This window comes from Arvicola amphibius, chromosome 2, assembly GCF_903992535.2.
Source record: "Arvicola amphibius chromosome 2, mArvAmp1.2, whole genome shotgun sequence".
NCBI lineage: Eukaryota > Metazoa > Chordata > Mammalia > Rodentia > Cricetidae > Arvicola > Arvicola amphibius.
This window is the reverse complement of record NC_052048.2, coordinates 54,188,787-54,208,092: the sequence shown is the minus strand read 5'-3', so window position 1 is coordinate 54,208,092 and position 19,306 is coordinate 54,188,787. Positions and strand designations below refer to the sequence as shown.

The 19,306-nt window shown below is 41.3% G+C and overlaps 1 protein-coding gene and 1 non-coding gene across 14 annotated transcripts in view; one reads left to right on the top strand and one right to left on the bottom strand.

Moving 5' to 3' along the window:
• Magi1 (membrane associated guanylate kinase, WW and PDZ domain containing 1) overlaps positions 1-19,306 on the bottom strand; it is a 609,686-nt gene that overhangs the window by 186,605 nt on the left and 403,775 nt on the right. The window lies entirely within an intron of this gene.
• On the top strand, positions 7,830-7,959 carry LOC119808571. Its single transcript, XR_005284495.1, has one exon. It is a non-coding gene; the product is annotated as a small nucleolar RNA SNORA44 (small nucleolar RNA).

Sequence of the window (19,306 nt, the reverse complement as noted above, 5' to 3'; positions counted from 1 at the left end):
TTTCCAACAGCCTACAGTGCTGAGTTAAACAGTCCTCATGTTTCCTTTTATTATCCATATAGACCAGTGCAAAATCCAGTTGAGAAAGTCATGTTTTGGCTAGCCTGCATATTATTTTAAATTTTTAAGCAACTTATCAGCTACGTATGGCTATGCAAACCTTTAATCATAGCACTTATGAGGCAGAGGCAGTCAGATCTCTGTGAGTTGGAGACTCCTTGGTCTAGACAGGGAGTTCCAGGCTAGCTGGGGCTCCAGAGTGAGATCCTGACCCAAAACAAAGAAAAACAACCCAAGCAAACAACAACAAACTAGCCGTTAAGCAAACTAGTATTTATTGATATACAAAAAAAGGATAAACAAATTCTTGTTTGCATATTTCAATTGTGGATTTCCAGGTAGACATGCTGACACGTGCTATGTGAATAACCCCAAAGGAAACTGGCTGAGTGGCCCCTAGCAGCTCAGAAAGGCAAATGCCCTATGAACTCACTACTATGCATCTCCACAGGCATCAAGTTAATAAAGACAAATGAGATTAGCAGTCTGCAGTCCCTGAAGGGAGGGAAAGGATTGTTGGTTGGGTACAAAGTCTTAGTTTTGCAAGATGCAAAGAAATATAACTGAAAGTTGGTTGCACAATTGTGTGAATGTACTTAATATTGTGAACTATTATGCACACTTAATGATTAAGAAGGAGGGCTCGGTGGGTTAAGAATACACATGCTATTGTATAGGGGATCTGGGTTCAGTTCCCAGCAGACACACAGTGGCTCATAATCACCTGTAACTTCAGTTCCCAGTCTCCTTGTCTAGTAGACACAAACTAGAAGGCATATGTATTCAGGCAAACACTTAGATACATAAAATAAAAATAACTCTTTTTTTTTAGATGGTATAAACTCTATATTATGTATATCTAGCCCAGGTTTAGAATTTAGTTGACAATTTCAAAACGGGATAGGTAACAGGAAAAAAAATATCAAATTTGCAACTTCTCTTTAAAACTGAGACGATCTGGCAATAATGATACTATGCTACAACCTGGCACTGGCGAGCCAGAGGAAGAGTTACCATTCCTCTCCACACGTTCTGGGTCTCACTAATTCCCAGCATCTCTTGGTGTATAAGGAAGGCCCTGAGTTTCATCTCCAGCACAAAGGTAAAAAGGGAGCTTATCGTATCTATCTGAATATTGTATTTGTAAGCTAAAAAAGAAACCCTATGCAATTACTTTATGAACATGGAAAACCCATTTGAGAAATTCCAGTACCGGTTGGGTGGGAGGGGAGCAAGAAAGGGAAAATAAATAACTTGTGGCAAACTATGACCAGCTCAGACTTTCCTCCACATGAAAGGGGGCTTACAAGAGACCTGCCCACCCAATGCTGAGAAGGAGCGCTTCCCCTGCAATTACGAACGGGAGACCCCTCACTGCTCTCCTCTATCCCACCCAAGGCGTCATTACAAGAACTCCCAGGCAGCACGACAAAGAATGTGAAGGAAACAAGACAAGTAAAACTGGAGACCATACAACCGGCCCATTTCTCTCAGATGGCAGTGACCTGTGGCCAAGGCTGGCGCCTGAAGAAATTCCCATGACTAAGCCAGGTGGGGTACTTCCCAACCCCCATTTGCTTCTGTATTAACCACTGTTTTCCCTACAGCAGGCAGAGAAGCCACCACCACACAGACCATCCAACCCACAAGCTGAAAATATCAGCTAAAGGACTCTGAAGAGAAAGGTTCCTAACCCCTGATCGATGGAGACAATCTGATTCAATCTGTAATATTACAGATCACAAGAATGATGGCCAAAAATACACATATTTTTATCCACTTACAATCGGTAGTCAGAACTGAAATGCTGAAGTAGCACTTATTGAAGCATCAAAAATATGTAATATTGAAGACTAAACGTGACCACATGGTAAAAGGAAATAATGAACTCTTGAGAGTTGTCCTTTGTCCTCCACAAGCACTCCCTGATGTAAACAGGCCCCACCCCCCACACAAATACTAAAACAAAAAAAAAAATTAAAAGGAAGAAACAAAAGCTTTAAAGATTCACCTTATTTGAGGGCAGAATATCTCCATCCTGCAGTGTTGGGGATAGAACCAAGAGCCTTGCATAGGCCAGGCAAGCTGTACCACTTAGCTAGACCAAGCCCCATAAGCAGAGTTTTTAAACTCTGCGTCTAGATATTCAATATAATCCTAACCAAAATTCCACTTTAAGTTTGTAGCACTAGAAATAGTAATTCTAAAAGTTTAGTTGAATTTTACTGATCTCCAATGACCAAAAAAAAAAAAAAAATTGAAGATGGAGGAGAAGTTTTAAACCTAATTTCCAGACTTATCAATTTCCAATTACTAAGGCAATGCTAGCCTACTCTGGGAACAGAAGAGACAATCCAAATATGTATATGCACCTCAAATACAACTCGTTCATGCAGACAGGGATACAAATACAATCCAATGGAGAAATGAAATGTTTTCAATAAATGGTAGAAAAATAACTAAGTTTCTATATTAGATGCAAACAACAAAAGGCGAAAACAAAAGTCAACAAGAACACAGGTTCATGTCTTTAATCCCGCGCTGGGGCAGCAGAGGAAGAGCAGGCTGGTCTGTTCCACTTAGCAGCTGGGAGAACAAATGAGACTGTTTCCCATCCCCACCCCCACCCCACCCCCCAAAAAATTCAAAATGGATTGGAAACATAAGTAAAATTACAAACTACAAAATTTATAGATAGTGACGGGAAAAAACCCGTCTGGCCCTCCATTGCATGAAATGTGATAGCAAAACATGATCCCTGAGTGTAGACACAAGGACTAATTTGGACAGCAACAAAATCCAAACTTCTCTTCTCTAAAAGACACATAAAAGCATGAAAACACAAGGCATGGCCTGAGAAATAATACTTGCAAACCAAATATTTGATAAAGGACTTTTATTGAGAATATATAAAAAATGTTAGAAATGCACTAAGAAAATACCCAGCATAAAGGAGCAAAACATTTCAATATACACTTCAAAAAAGAAGACACACGAAAAGGCTCAACATCATCTGTCATCCATAATGAAACACCATATTCACTAGTAGAGATTACAGTTAAAAAGAGTAGCCAAGGGGCTGAAGAGAGTTCAGTGGTTAAAAGCACACAGTGCTGTCAAGGTGGACCTGAGTTCCCATGGACCACATTAGCTAGCTCACAACTGCCTGAAACTCTTGCACAACAAAGATATGAAACTTCTAGCCTCTGCTGGCACCAGGACTCACTAATGCGCGGGTCTATACCCTCCCACAGGCACACATAACCTTAAAAATAATAAAGCAAAAGCCTGGCCGAGTCCACACCTGTTGAGGTCTCATACACCACCAGCTGGGGATGGGAAATGCAACGGGCACACTGGAAATGCTGGTGTATTGCTTAAAATTTTCAGATGACGTAACAGTTAGCCATTCCGCCCCTCGAGACTCACGGAAGAGAAACCAAAGCCCAAATCCATATAAAGATTTACTTGTAGATGTTCATAGCAGGCCCCAAATAGAAATAACAAAAATGTCCATCTGCAGAGAAATAGGTAAATTATGGTATCTCCATATAAGGAACACGATTCTACTCAGTAATTAAAGAGGGAGCTACAGCTACATGCTACAACATGAATGACTCTCAAATAATTATGCCAGTGAATAAAGAAAGCATAATTCACTGTTATGCTTTAAGCCAGACTGGTTCCTTCACAAAAAGAGTACATATTACATGACTTCGTTTGTGTAAAATATCCACGAAAAGCAACTTAATGCATAGCAATAAAAAATATATTGGGGCTGGAAAGATGGCTCAGCAGTTAAGAGCCGTGATTGCTCTTCCAGAGGACCAGAGTTCAATTCCCAGTATCCACATGATGGCTAACAACCACCTCTAACTACAGCTTCAAGTAACACCTCCTCTATCCTCTGAGGGCACTGCACATACACGATGCACAGACATACATGCAGTCAAAACACACTAAATAAAAATAAATTTAAAGAAAATTTTAAAAAAGAAAACATGTATCATTGTGTGGGAATGTAAAAAGTACAGGGTGCAAGAGTTATCGTAAACAGGTACAAGGAAGCTTACAGAAACAAAACCTGACTGTGGTTTAGTTCCCCCCACCCCCCGTTCTTGTTACATCGAGTGGTTTAACTCCTGACTACCAGTTATTCTTTTGTTTCAGCTTTTCAAGCAGACAGGAACAGAAACATATACAACTGGGCCTAGGCTTTGATCACTCTTAATCACGGTAATGGCTTCACATTTTTTCACACACTTAAATACGTGCAAGACATTGTTTATCAAATCTATCTCAATAAAGAAGTCTTTTAAAGATCTTTAATGTATATGATATTTAATGTTTTTAAATAATCTGGTACATTAATAAACACAAGTTATATACAATTGAATCTACACAATACATGATCAAGATTTTAACCTAAAATTTTCCACTTTGGGTTTCTTTTTCCTCCACACAATCAAGCCAACATGTATTAGTAATCTCTTCAACAATCCTACTAGAGATTTTCTAAAGATTGGTTTCAGGGCACTAATGTGATCCACATAACCACATCAGTATTATACTGTATCTGGCATTCTAGCATGAAAATGAGTGGCGATCCTATCAATCCCATGCAGATACTAGTAATATATCACTGTGCTCTCTTTCTGGATTCCCGTTCTAACAGACTCGAGTTAGGCCCACCGCTGCCATCCCAGGAGTTTAGTGGAGGCTGCTGACTAGAGCAAGCAAACACTTGATTCTCACCATAACCTGGCTTTCTCTGCATCATCCTGTTGCCTTGCTCCAATGAAAGAAAAGGAGCGCTACATTTCTGCCCTTGAATTTAAATAATGGTTTCCTTTAAGAGCCAATTTAGGACTCATACATTCCAGGAATTCTCCTATTGACTAACTCAGGTTGTAATAAAGCCTGACTTTTTCTGAATCCGGTCAACATTCTTCTATGCGAGACATTACCACACTCATTATCTGCTGCCAGGATTATCCCTGGAGCATCTCTCTTCTCACCCGAAAAATGGTTTTGAGCCAATATCTATATTGAAGAGTTGTCACGAGGGCTAGAAATGATGTACGGTTATCATTGAGATATATGTTCCAAGAACAAAGACTTGCTTAATTTATATAACTCAAGCATTCAGTATAGTGTCAGCATGCAGTATATGTTCAATAAATATTTATTAAGTAAAGGAGTACGTAAAAGATCTTTCACCTACTAAAACACACACACACACAAAAGGAGTTCAATCCATACACATAGTCAGTGTTATTTATATGTCAGAATGTAATTTATATGTCAGAAGTCAAGGATGGAATCAAACCACGGGGAAGCAAATGATGTATGACCATAGCACTCCAAAGAGTAAACAAATAAATAAAAACTTTAATAATTTCAAGTAAAAGTGGTTGAAACCATACACACACACACACACACACACACACATATGTATACACATACACATATATAATCACAATCAATGCAAGGAGTTTTTGATGAACTTATGTCTTAGTTACTTTTCAATTGCTCTGAAGAGACACTATGACAGACAATTTTTAGAAAAAAGTGTTACTGGAACTTACAGGCTCAGGGCATAAATTCATGACCATCACGGCAGGCATGCCAGAAGACAGGCATGGCCTCGAGCAGTATCTGAGAGATCACATCTTGATCCACACACAGGCACACTGAGAATGGTGTGGGTTTTTGAAAACTCAAAGTCCACCCCAGTGACACACCTCTTCCAACAAGTCCACACCTCCTAACCCTTCCCAAACAGTTCCACCAACTGGAGACCAAGTATTTGAACACACGAGCTTATGAGGACCATTCTTATTTAAACCATGAGTGAGTTTTATATGAAGGTAAGATCAGTACCAGAGCCATGCTGAAACTCAAAGACATCCTAGGAAAAAAAGACAAGACATAATTACTATCTATCTTTACTTAAAATATTATATTTTAGCTTTGACATGTATGTTTTGTTTGTTGTTTGCCTGCATGTGTATCTATGCACACGTGAGTGCTTGTGCTCACAGAAGTCAGAAGAGGGCAATAAATCCCTGGAATTGGAGTTACAGACTGTTGAGAAGAGCCAGACAAAGACTGGAAATTAAACCAGGGTCCTCTGGTAGAGCAGTCAGTACTCTATACTAAGTACTCTAAGCCATATCTCCAACCTCTTAAAATGATGTTAAAGTATTACCCTAAAGCACAACATAATTAATAACAGTGCATGCCTCTCCTTCCTTACCCCAACCTGCCATTCGCAAGAAACCTAAACCTGCCTTAGAATGTCCTATTTAAACTCTCCAACACGTTTAACAGTCTGCTCTGCTTAAGCTCAACGCTGCCAGTCTGTTTCCAGTGTGAGAAAAGCTCACTGCTTCTGAAGGTGAGCCCCAGGATGAAGCTGGCTTATGTTAAAGGAAGGCCCCTCAGCTCAGTGAGCTAGTGATATGAGGAGATTTATGTCTCCCAGCTCAGTCCCCCTCCTGGTACAGCCTCTAGGCATTTGGGCCCGGCACACAGCTTCCCCCACCCTGTGCATTCCTTCCTGTGAGCGACGCATCACACCTGTCTCAGGGTGTCTGTCTCACACATGCACACACTTGGCTTGTGCCACGTGAATGAATGAATGTAGGGATAATGTGGCTCTCCTGGGAATGCAACAGTGTACACCGTACCTTGCCTCTCCCTCCAGGACCCTGCAAGCTGAGGGAAGGTTCTGCCCATAGTCAGGAACCCCAGCTTGCACAAATCACTAGCAATGTCCTCAGACCACCAGAAACAAAGAGGCTCTGGCACCCAGGCTGTGCATGGCAGTTGCTTTCCTTAAGTAATCACATCATTTTGCTTCTTAAAAGTTCACAGTTTTATCCCGAGACGAAGGAGCACCATTTCTGCCAGGAATCACATGCAGAAACATGGTTCTGTTTTGTTTCTGGACATACTGTATTTGATAAAATTAGAAGGAAGTTGTCATACCAGCACTCTCAAGGGAGGAGGAGGGGTTTTCAGCCAGCTATAAGATGCCCAGTAAAGAAGACATAAGGAAACATTTTTTGCAGGTTCCAAATCCCACTTGCGACACTGATCTGGCACCAGAAATGGAGGAGCTGGGTGCCAAGTATTGAGCACAATTAATAATGTATGAAAACTTGGTCACAAGGGACAATGAAGTCTCCCCAGTTCAAGAGTTTCTCAATAAGAACAGATGCCCCTGCAAGTTCTCTTAAATCTGCTACATTCTGGAAGTCCACAAAACACAAGACATACTGGGTACTGGACCACAGTAGTGGACAACTGGGTCAATGTGAATGGCCATAAGGCGAACAGTCTTGAAGTACTACCCAGCCCCACTGTGTGAGTCCTGAACTCAGAGTATCTGATTCTGTGAGGTCAATGCAGGTATTTTTGAGACAAGGTAACAGAAACTTAACAAAACCTAGTGCCACAAAGGCACTGAGGTCATGAATATATTGGACGGGACCCTCCAGCAAAGTTTCTACCACAGTACCACACAGCACCTTCTGCTGCCCATTGAGCCCAATCACTGAGTCCAAGACAAAGACATCTGTGGACTTTGTACAGCTCCTGTCTGTGTGGAGTGGGGCAGACCTCTCCACCTGCTACCATATGCCATCACATCAAACTTGCTGCTGAAATGCAGAGGATCTGAAAGTCAAAACATTCAGATCTAAAGCCAGCGAAGAAGGTAAATGAAGTATGACTCATAAAGACCTTGCTAGAAAAGAAAACAATACCATGTTTCCCAGGACTTTGGGTGAGTTATGGTCATAGGATCTCCAACTACATCGCACAGTAACATGGAGACATTCCGACAGCTCAGGTCAGCATAGTGCCCGCAGCTGCTACTCATCGCAGAGAGAGGAGCAGAGAGGAGAATGGAAATATATAGTCAATCAACTGATAAACAGGTAACAAATGTGTGGTACCTTACACAATGGAATAATATTCAACTGAGGGAAAATGAAATTTGCAGGTTAATGGGTTGAACTGGAAACCATCATCTTGAGTGAAAAGTCAGATGCAGAAAGACAAATGACATGTTTTCTATGAAATAGAGATGCTAACTTTTAAGCTTCAGTTACGTGTGTTTCATTTGGAATGCCCATAGAGGTTAGGACACTCATAAAGGGCCATGTGGGAGCAGGAATTCTTTCAAGCAAGGGGAGACAGAATATAATGGTCAAAAGAATGGAAGAGAAAAATGGAACAGGAGAGATTAAGGGGGGTGGGGTAGGAAGGAAGGGTAGATGAGGGAATGCCAAGAGCAATAACTAACAAAATTTCTTTTAGAAAAGCCACACACACACACACACACACACACACACACACACACACACACACAATTAATCTATAACAACATGCTACCAAATAAAAACCCCAGCGCAGGAATGAGTCACTTCTTTGTGAGTTGTTGGTCAATGGGGTTCCATAGGCCTACAACATTACAGATTATTATCATTGATTTTGGTCACCTCCTTCCAGAATTTGATGGTAAGATCCTATTGATGAAGGCACCATACCCCTGATTCATAATACATAGAGGTTAACAACATGGCTGCCTAAACAAAACCTGAACAACTCCAACTTCAGTTGACATCCCAACATTGATAGGAAAAATCTTCCTCAGGGATGAGGCCCTTAACTGATTATCAAAGACCAAGTGGTCAGCCCTAGAAACAAAAGCATATACAAGTAAAATTAAACAGACACAGCAGGTTGCATTTATGCCTATATTTGTGTGTGTGTGTGTGTGTGTGTGTGTGTGGTATGTGTGTGTATCTGTGCTAAGATAGTTTTATGTCAAGTTGACAAAAGCTACTCATCTGAGAGGAGGGAACTCAATAAAGATAATGCCTCAGTAAGATAGGGCTGTAGGCAAGCCTGTAGGGCACTTTCTTAATTAGTGATTGATGGGGGAAGGCCCAGCCCATTGTGGGTGGTGCCACCCCTGGGTTCTATAAGAAAGCAGGCTGAGTAGTCCAAAATGAGCAAGTCAATAAGCAGCATCCCTCCATGACCTCCGCATCAGCTCCTGCCTCCAGGTTCTGGCCCTGCTTGAGTTCCTGTCCTGACTTCCTTCAGTGGTGGCTGTGATGTGGAAGTGTGAGTCAAACCATTTCTTCCCTGTTACTGGAGTCGTGGTATTTCATCACAGCAATAATAACCCTAACTAAGAAAGCATCAATAATAACTAAAGAAAAAGAGGACATGAATGAGAGAAAGTGAGAATGGGGCAAATGAAAGCCATGAGGAAGGGGAAATGATGCAATATTTTCATTAAAAATTCAACAAAAGAACAACGGAAATCTATATTGGAAAACGCTTTGCTGGCTTTTGCAGTCCTGGAAGGTGCTAGGCATGCCGTTTTCCTGTAATGACCCACCACTTCTAAAGAGAAGTAATCATCGGTCTCACCCAGCTGAGAACCCTGTGAGCCACAATAACAACCTATCTGGCAAGTGCCCAATGGTGCAATAGTGGCACTCATAGTACGAACATAACCAACCACTTTCTCATTGGATTTAAATTCATATGCCTGGCACTGTTAATGAGATCAATAACCTGTGGCAAGAGAAGTCACAGGTCCTAGGGGAAACCCACTAGCTCTAAAACAACTAATAACATTGCTATACCCAAAGATCATTGTATCTCTCAACCCTCACCAGAGATTCTTCCTACATTAGAAAGCAATTAGTAGAGACTACAACTAGTCAGTGTGTGGAGAATAAGAAACTTCAGGATGCTGAGCCCTCAATGGGACATCTATATCACACTGCTCCCTTCAAGGATCAAAGATCTTAGTGGAAGTGGGAAAGAAAGACTTTAAGGGCCAGAGATGATGGCGTATTAAAAGGATGGCTTATTACAGTGTTTGTTTTGTTCTGTTTTTTTTTTTTTTTGCATACAACATGGCAGATGCACATAAGAACCCATAGCAACTGTGACGGCATGCACAAGACCTGGGCAAGTTCAGGCTAGACAAAACTCGAACATGCGGGGCAGGTAGCACATTCCTCCTCTACTGAGGAGCTATGTGATAGCTTCGGGGAGAGAGAGTCAACTTAATGTGTGACCTCTGATGCATTCCTATCCTGCATTCCAGGATAGGAACCACACACAGGAGTAGTTGGCTACCACAGAACTGACTGAACTTATGTAAACAGATACAAAGAAAGACAGAGAAAGAACACAAAGCTGCATAGGCAGTGAGGTGAGGGTAGATCTCAGAAGGGCTGGGAGAGGAGGTGACTGTAATAATACACTGTCTGAAATTCTCAAGGAATAAAATATTAGATTTTAATATTTTTTAGTTAATAAAAAAGAAAGATGGGGTGTAGTTTAGGAACAGAGTGTTTGAAAAGCCCTGACTATCATTCCCAGCCATGGAAAATGAAAAAATAATGGTTATTCAAACTTGACAAAGTCACTTACAGTCTTTATTAATGTATTTTTTATGATAAAACTATAATGGTCACACATGTTCTTATGACTATCAACCAGAAGTGGTAGCACAAGCCTGCAATCCCTGTAATCCCTGCACTCCAGAGGCAGAGACAGGAAATCTCTGAGTTAGAGGTCAGTCTGATCTACATAGAGAGTTCCAAGGCAGCCAAGGTTACGTAGTAAGATCCTGTCTCAAAAAGACTCTCAGTTCCTGTCCTATTTACTGGTCTGAATCTACTGCTGGGTAAATGCTCCCAAATAAATACATAAATAAAGAGATAGATAGATAGACAGACAGACGGACGGGCAGACTGACGGACGGACAGGAGGGCAGATAAAATGTTTGGCAAAGAACCCCACACACACAAGGAGAAAATACCTATAACGAAGCAAAATTCTGTATCACTAAACAACAGAGAAAGCAACTGATAGCTCCTCTCAGAAATTCCAGAATGTATTCTAGACTTAATTTGGGACTCGACTATACAAAGTATTTATATCCCTTTCCACTGCAACTAGCATTTTACTCCCGTTTGATGCCAGCATCCTCGCAGGTTCTCTTTTGCCTCAAGAGCATTGACAGCTAACAGGGCCAAAAGTGAGGAAGAGATTCAAAGTTGAACACTTCAGGAGCTGCCCCCTGAAGTTCAACTTTGGTGGAATAAAAAAGACCCCTAATGAGATAGCTCTCCCTACCACAAGCACGTTTCTTAAGCAAGTCAAGCAGTGAAGGCTGATCACAGCTGTGCCCACCTAGAAAGATTTTCTACCAAAGAACAAATAGCAAGGCGAACTAAGACAACACCACACAAAAGGTATAATCAAGCACCCTGGAATGCTACAGGACAAGAAGCTCCATAATATCACTCATTTCCTTTCTACATTTTTTCTTACAAAGCAGACAAAAATTTCTAAATATGAATGCATACATCTCAATGCAATCTGCCCCATCTCAGTAAATGAGAACTGTTCCACCTTTCTTTAGTGTAGAGGACAAAGTCACGCCATCCTTCCTTTCTCTATACAGTCCATCAAACTTTACCTTGAGGTCACATTCAGATCTGCTGGCTTCCTCCACATCTGACAGCCGTAAGGAGCTTCACACTGGCCTTCATCACCTAAGTTTGCCTTCCTACAGTCTGCCAGTCAGAGCCTCCTGAGTTGTCTTCTGAAGTGCTAAGTCACATGGGAGTCTCTCAACACAAGGACTCAGCATCTTGCCAGGGATAATGGCTACAGGGTTGTGTGTGTTCATTAAAGCTGACAGCACTGCACACCAGCTCGCTAGAATTCTACTGCACAGTATCACTTCTTTTCAGAAAAGTAAGCTAGACTACAGAAGATCTGGAGTCAAATCCTGTGTTTAAAAGCCGACGTTCCCTTCTGATTACATTCCCCACTCAACCTCAATCTTCTCTCCCCCTTGCCCCACTGCCCTCCCTTACTGATGATCAAACAAGTCAGGCAGACGTCTGCCTCTTTGACTTCACACTGATTACTCACTCAACTGGGAGCAACTCACCGACACCCTCATTTCCAGAAGGAAAACAAACTTGCTCCAACTCATCTGATCACCTTCCTGGTTGAGAACTGCCGCTCATCTCCCACCTACACCCTCGATGCCCTTATCTTGTTGCCCTCTGCCTTTTCCTCCCACTTTTTTTAAAATCAACTTCAAACTCAAGAGAACAATTGTCTTTCATTCTTCTATTTGTCGAGAACATAAGAAAGTACTCAAAGATGGCGGTTGTTTAGGAAATATTTACTGAATTCATGAAGGTGCACAGTGAGTACCTGAGCACACAAACATAGCCTTCACCCCCGTGGATTCAAGATTACAGTGATGATTACTAAATAAGTGGTTTGCCCTCTATAGCTTCCAAATTCTCTGTAGGTTGGCCATTCATTGCAATTGAGTGTCTTAAACCGTACATGAGTATACTATTTGCTCTTCAAATCAAGCCTAGCAGGAGTTAGCTGGGGTTTTCTACTGCTCTACTGCTAACCTAGAAGGCTCACCCCACACAGCTACACACTCAATAATAGAATATTCAGTAACAGAGCATGCTCTGTGGACAAGGAATAGAGGTCTTGTCTGGGTCCTTTATGAACCTACATGACAGATTTGGGGATGGGAGGGGGGAAAGCAGGCACAGGGAAGAGACTCAGACCTGGATTGGTTCTTCTCCTAATGGCCAGGTCCACGCATCACAGTGGGCAACAATACACAGAAAGCTCCCTCACTGCTCTTGGGAAGCGAGTGGAGTGGGTGTCTGTAAGCACAGCACAACAGCACTCACTGCAGGTGAGAGCCCTTGGAACTGCTATTAGACACGTTACATCAAAGACAGGCTCTGGGGGTGGATGGAGGAGAATGCCGGAGCATTCTGAGCATGAGATCCAGGTCAAATACAACTTCTGCAAGGAGCAAGCTTTTCCAAGGAAACTGCTGGGATTTCCCTTTGCATTCTGTCCTTGTTACCTCATTTCTCCCACCTGAACCTCACACCAAGGCCATCATCACGAGCAGGTGTCTATGGCGAGCACATGGTTATTACTGGTCCCAAACCCCTCTTATGGTTAATACTCAAATGTTTGCTTTAAGAGATGCAAGTTTTTCCAAAGAAGAACACACACAAAGAAGTGAACATTGGCATAGGCTATGACTTTGACTTTTTGAATTTTTCAAATTGTGAGTGCAAATATCACACAAGCATTATATAATCTCTCTCTCTTAGAGAGATAATATGGACCCAGGTATAATTTTAAAACACAAAGATAATATTAAAAATAATTCAAGAGGGTAGAGAGATGGCTTCAGGGTTAACTCTTGCAGAGGACTTGGGTTGGGCTCCCAGCACCTATATTCACAACTGACTGTAACTCTAGTTCTGTACTCACTCACGGGCACATACCTACACACATACATAATTAAAAAAAAAATCTAAGAAAGAATGGATCTCTCTGAATTTGAGGCCAGCCTTGTCTACAAAGAGAGCTCCAGGACAGCCATGGCTGTTATACAGAGAAACCCTGTCATGAAAAACAAAAAACAAACAGAAAAAAAACAAGCAAACAAAAAGAAAGAATCCAAGCTAAACAAATAAATTAACCAAACAATTAGTTTATTCCAACTCAACATTGTGTCTTATCCTGTTACCAGATCTCAGTTCAGATGTTTCATATTTGAAATGCCAAGAGTTACCTGTGGCTTTGGACGTACAGACCCTGGTCAATGCGAGCACATGTGTTAACTGTTACCTGTGAGTACATGAGTACACGTTTTCCCAACTCTACTGCTCCTCTCTGAGTCATGCTTTGTAGCTATCTCAGAAGCGTTTGAAATTCCTCCTAATTTAGGGCAGCCTTCGTCTCAGCTCCCAGCTATTTCTTGGATCGCAGTTATGACATGAAGTGACAGTGGGACTGGGCTGCCCTGTGGACGGGAGCTGTACTGCAAACAGTATTTGTGCTTTTCTGACCTCTAAGAGAAACTGTTTCCTTAAGCTTCCTTTTACCAGTGGCATTTCTTGCAATGACACACTAATGTATAGTGACCTTAAAGTATTCAAACAGCTATACCAACAACAATCCTAACACAAAATTAGCTAGCAACACAGGCGACGGGAAGCAGTAGAATTCAAGAACCATATTGCATGCCTAGAGCTACTCTCAATGTTCTTGCAAGACGAGGCTTCTGTACAACTGAGTTCCTAAAGGATGCTCTCAGCAAGATTTTAAGGAAAGGACCTGAAGATGCATGCAGGATAGGCTAAATCCACCACCTGAGCGTCTAAAGAGACTCTCAAAGGACCACGAAAGGACCTCTCCTTGAAGGCGAGATTCCAGCTTCTCCTGGCTTCTGGAAAGTGAAGTGGATCACCAGAGCATGAAAGGCAGGTCAATTTGGAGAGCTTTTCACAGCAGCAGTGGTGTAAAGCTCAAAGCTAGATGGAACAAAACCTAATAATTAACACATCCCAGGAACTCCTTGACAGTTCCTGTCCCTTCCTCCCTTACCCATGGGCCTCAAAAGACACTTTGTGAAAGGAAGGAAGGAAGGAAGGAAGGAAGGAAGGAAGGAAGGAAGGAAGGAAGGAAGGAAGGAAGGAAGGAAGCAAGCAAGCAGGCAGGCTTAAAGTTAACTTTCTCCGTTCCAGTGGTAAAAAGGAAGGTTGGTTGGAACTATTGCTCAGCCTACAGAATGAGCTATTATGACCTAGTTCTGCCTTACCGCTGACTCAGCTGAGACCATCTGAAACAATGCTTTTCAGGAGGCCAACGCTGGAGTTGGTGAGGCTCTGACAGGACCCTGCCAAAGTCAGCGATTTCTTAAAAATGAGGTCAGGTTATAAGGAACCCCTGATGGCCTTGCTGTTGCTGCAAGAAAGTTAAACCAGCCACTGCCTACCTACCCTTTCTAAAAACAGTGAGAAACAATGGGTCACACCCTGGGAGATCTGGTCAAGAAGCCCATTCAGCACAGCTAGGAAGTCATCAATTCATGCCCAACTACATTACTGGCAGATACCTACAGGTGGTTTGCAGGCTTTGGCTTTGTCCTTTTAGAAAAGCATTAAGCAGAGAGAAGGTGTATGCAAACACATCACATCCCCAAATCTTGCCATCAGACTCCCTAAAATTAAATCTTAATTTGTTAGCTAAAAGCTATCAATGACTCCAGCACTAAAAGAAATGGAAATGGAAGAAAAAAAAAACCAACTTAGTTCAGTGCCTAAAAGCCACACTTGCAATGGGCCTACTGAGTAACCATCAGCGGTACCATTCTATGGTCTTCATTCACCCAACAATTCACTCACGCCTTTCACGTGCCAGACCCGGGAGCTGCAGTGGTCAGCAGAAGTCACAAGGGACTTCCCTTTAGGTAGCTCACAGATCTGTTATAAAAAAGGCAGACAAGCTCAAAAGAAGCTCACAGAAATCAGTAATACTCTCTCATTTGCTCAGTAAGTATTGACTTTGTGTGAGGGTCTATGCATGATACGCTATTTAACAATGAGTAACAATTAGGCACTAGGACTACTGTACAAATGAAGGGGCAGACTCATAGAGGTGAAGTGATTGGCTAGGGCTCATTTCTATGGTGAGAGGCAGAGTAAGCCCAAATAGGTCCAGCTCCTAGCAAAACAAACCAAACAAAAGACCATCAAGAATGAAGGAAGGAAATGAAGGAAGACGTGAAGAACCATCTTGATATTTTATTTATTTATTTATTTATTTATTTATTTATTAGTATAGATGTCTGTGTAAATGTCTGCACATACAAACAGGTGTTCATGAGGTCAGAAGAAAGCATCACACTATGAAGCTGGAGCTACAGGTTGCTGTGAGCTGCCTGACATGGGTGCTGAAAACTGAACTCAGGTCTTCTGGAAGAGGAATATACCCTAAGCCATCTTTCTAGGCTCTATCTTGATATTTTTTTTTTTAAAAAAACTAATGAATGTATGAACAGGATTCAAGGACAGTTTATGTATTACCTTAAAATTCTTGATTGTAAACAATGCAATTTTCTAAGTGAATAAAGAATTCATACACACAGCTCACTAAACAAGATTATAAGTGACAAATAAATACATGTGGGCATGTTTGTTTAGCATCTATAACGATCTGGAATTAGGACAAATTACTACCACGGTGTTAGAAAGTCTAAAATAAAGGTACGGCAGGATGGTTCAAAATGTAAAGACACTCGCTGCCAAGCATAACCACCTGAGTTTAATCCCAGCACCCCAATGGTAGGAGAGAACCTAATCCCATATGACCTCTGTTCTCCATACATGTACTGTGAAGTTTTTATGTGCACATAGACACACGCACACACTGAATAAATAAACATTAAAAACTATGCACACACATCTAAATATTTAAATTTACAATATAGCTTAAGATTCTTTTATTTAAAATAGTCGAGACGAGACTACTTCAGGGTTAGCAGTCCTTTGGACTTTGAACTATTTGTATAACCTTTACCCGGTGCACATCTCTCATTTGAAGACCCAAACTCTGAAAAACAATGAATTACAACATCTTTGAAAGTGTGAACATTCCACTAAAAACTCATTGAGTTCAGCACTGGGGTTACAAATGAGGAAGGCTCAATTCATACTAAGTATGCCAGGCATGGTGGGGCATGATTTTAATACCAGCACTTAGGTGGCAGAGGCAGGCAGATCTCTATGAGTTCCAGGCCGATCTAGCCAACATAATGAGCTTCAGATCACCCAGGACTACACAGTGAGACCCTGTCTCAAAAACAAAAAAGCCAAATGCTAGAAAAGACATACAGCAACTAAGTGTCCTACACTGCCCACCACAGTGAGGAAGCACCACTGAAGTGGGTAAGTTTCTCCTACCATTAACCACGGATTTACCATGTGAGCCAGGGATCTCACTCCCAGGCATTTACTCAAACAAAGTGAAAATCCAATTTGACAAAAATCCCTTGAGTACTCATGTGGTTCTTTGCCTAGGAATTCTAAGCCTATTCTCTTGTTTTCTATGGAACCTCCTGAATGACATTATTCATAATTCCCAGAGTGAAAGCAATTCAATAGTCCTTCAGGAGGTAAACAGATAAATGTACTGTGGTACATTCATAAAATGGAACAATACACAGCAATACAAAGGAACTAAAAATGCAAGCAGCAACAGGAATGAGTCTTAACTCTATAATGAAAAAGAAGCTAAATTCAGAGGCTTAATTCTAAATGGTTCCATTTAGATGGCATTTGGGATAAGTCAAAACTTTTTTGATAACAAAAAAGACAGATATGGATGGTTGGGGGTAGAAGGATACTGACTACCAAGGGATGGGAAGGAAGGAATTCTTTGGGAGACTTCAATATTCTCCTTGAATGAACTGACAGCCAGGATTATATGCAACTGCCAAAACGCAGCACCAATTGTAATTTTTAAGTGAATTAAGCTCACTTAAAAATTGAAGTTTTTAACAACAACAACAACAAAAAACAGCATTTCTTAGAAGCAGGCATGTATGTGCACACACACATACATATATACAACCACATACACACACATGCACAAATGCACACACTTAAAATTCACCTAGATTAAAGCCATCTCAAACTAACATAAGTTTTCTTAATGACAAATGTTGGAACATACATATTTTCAAACTGGCAAGAAACATAACAGACTTTTTTTTTTAACACCCTCTTGCTGGTTGGCAAGCACACAGTTCCCTCCAACACCTTCATTCTGCATTCTGGAAAACGCAAACACAACACAGAGAGGCGTCTGGGGTAGAAGACACAGGTTTTCCACATATCTTGTAAGTCACAAAAGCAGCCTTGAAGAAAATGTTTTTTTAAAAAAAGGAGATGCAACCTCTCCACGAATAAAGTCAAACTGACCACGAAGGAAGTCAAACCTCAAGTATAACTGCATCCAATGTCTTGGAGTCCCATCCATAACCCACTGCTGGGGGACTCTCTGCTATAAGGTTAGGGATCTCCGAGATCACACAGAAGATACCACTGTGCTCAGTACCTTGCTATGCTCATGCTGTCCACAGAAAATAAAGCATGCCCCACCCAACAGCTTTGCATCACACATAGTAACACAAGAAAACTCACGAGGAACAACCAGCTTCTTCAGTACATGGCAAGACCAGCTGTCCTTTAGGGTTGGGTGAGGAATACATCTAGAATTCTCCTCTCCAGACACATGTGAGTCTCCCTGGGCTCCAGAGTCATTCTATTTCCTGAACGGTCCCAGAGCGCTGGCTCATCTGCCTACCAAAGACTCACTGAAAACCCCTATTACAAGCAATTCAAAGCATGAAATGAAAATTGATGCTTTCAGCTCATGTAATGATGAAAATGGGAAACTGCCAGAAACTCCATGTTCCTTAATTTTCCATGTCACATTTCAAGAATGCAGATAGCAGCGTGTCATGTGAGATAAGAGAATGGACTAAGGGTGAAGCATTCTTCCCCAAATTTGACCCCATTAAAGCAGAGCATCTGCAATAAAAGTAAGTCTGGTAAGGATGTATTAACAAAAGAAGAGAAAAACAGTCTTCAAAATCAGCACCAACCAGGGCCAAGAATAGAATGCAGACATTAAAACAATGCACCCTATGTCCTTCAGAGTGGATCGGAGCATACAAGTGAGAGGAGCAACCCAAGCACTATCTCTAAAGATGATGGAATTAGACTAAAATACCCAAACCCTTCTACAATTGTATGCTTTATAGTCTTAGGAACTGAGAAAGCATGAAAGCATGTGGGTAATATATTATCTCTCTTCTTCCTTTAAAACAAAAGTTCTCTAAGGGCAAGAATTGTAATATATATTGCAGGAATCTAGCAGACTGCCTGGAAAATATTTAATGCATCAGACAAATTTTTGTTGAACAAATCAATGAAAGATTTTAGAAGAAAGATGTTTGTCTTCCTCTATTCGAGTATCATGTTTTATAACTACAAAATAAATATTAATACATTGAACTGATTGCATGATAGCCCCTAGAGTCACATAAAAATGTATGAGACACTGTACTAAACCTTAGACTAATATTCTAGGTAGAGAAAGAAATATTTGCTTGTAAAGAGCCATCTAGATAGTCAGGAACTCCCCATGATTCTACATGAAGGGTTTGGATCAGATTATATAATGTACCATATGAAGGTTTAGGCTGGAGAGATGGCTAAGTGGTTAAGAGCACTGCTTGCTCTTCCAAAGGTCCTGAGTTCAATTCCCAGCAACCCCATGGTGG